General features: G+C 46.8%; 1 protein-coding gene across 1 annotated transcript in view; it reads right to left on the reverse strand.

The window, feature by feature from the left end:
- Positions 1-614, reverse strand: part of LOC138976034 (uncharacterized) — an 11,985-nt gene extending 11,371 nt beyond the window's left edge. Inside the window, exon 1 of the mRNA XM_070348827.1 lies at positions 1-614. This exon is cut by the window's left edge and continues 969 nt beyond it. The gene's annotated coding sequence lies outside the window, so the exon portion shown is untranslated.
- Between the last annotated feature and the right edge of the window lie 392 nt (positions 615-1,006).

A 1,006-nucleotide genomic window follows, 5' to 3' on the forward strand; every position in this document is an offset into this window, starting at 1 on the left:
TAGCACTGATTAGTTAAAACATAAATGAACAGGTCAGCGTAGGAATATACACAGCACTTGTTGCAGGCCCGGTGTATGAATACAGTGTTCACACAATCACGGAGATCTACTGGAGACTTACTCCCGCACAAAGACGGCAGTGTCAAGAGTACAGTTTTCATGAGGGCGTTACATGGCGCACGAAACCCCTTCCAAGTCACCGGAGATCGAGCGCAAACAATGTCGCAATTGTCTAAGGAGAGGTTCTTTGTTCCTTGCTCGCAAAACGCCGTAGAAAGCCGCAGCGGTCAGGTTGTGGTCAAGTTGACTCAGGATATACTGGGCACTTCCTCGGGGAGTGTATCCCTCAATTAGTTGCCATGGGAGACTTCGACACGCAAGCGACCCGCCTCAATCTGCTGAACAAACAAAGACAAAAAAATCACGAGTAATTACACCCCAGTCGTTCTTCGGTCTGAGTAGAAGGGAGCGAGTACTCCAAGACTTCTTGCGTCAAAGAAAAGCAAGATTGTCGTTCTTGCGGTGAAGAAATAAGGGGTTGTCGTTAGTGAACAAAAGTAACTGAGATTGTTGTTAGTTGTCGTGCCTTGGCCACGGAAACGCTTTATAAACTTTATGCGCGGATATGGAAACGCAATTTGTGTGCAGTTATTGTGGTTACGTATGTAATCAACTGAAACAAAGTGTATTTGCGTAGCATTCTCACATTGAGTGATTATAAAAAGTTAATAAATGCTTGGTCCATTATTGCGATTTCGAAACCCCCCCAAAGAATCAATTGGCATTGTTCTTCTTTTATTAGCGAAGGAGGTATTTTTTGCGTAGGCGTGTAGTAAGCTTATCTATGAGTTTTGGGATGGTCATGGGGGGTGTGTGGGGGGGAGGGGGATTACTTGGGGGGGGGGGGGGGTATCGCAGAAAAGTCAGTATTTCGGATCGTGATCTTTGACTCACACACACACACATACACGCACGCACGCACGCACGCACGCACGCACGCACGCGC

Source organism: Littorina saxatilis, linkage group LG9 (assembly GCF_037325665.1).
Source record: "Littorina saxatilis isolate snail1 linkage group LG9, US_GU_Lsax_2.0, whole genome shotgun sequence".
Classification (NCBI taxonomy): domain Eukaryota; kingdom Metazoa; phylum Mollusca; class Gastropoda; order Littorinimorpha; family Littorinidae; genus Littorina; species Littorina saxatilis.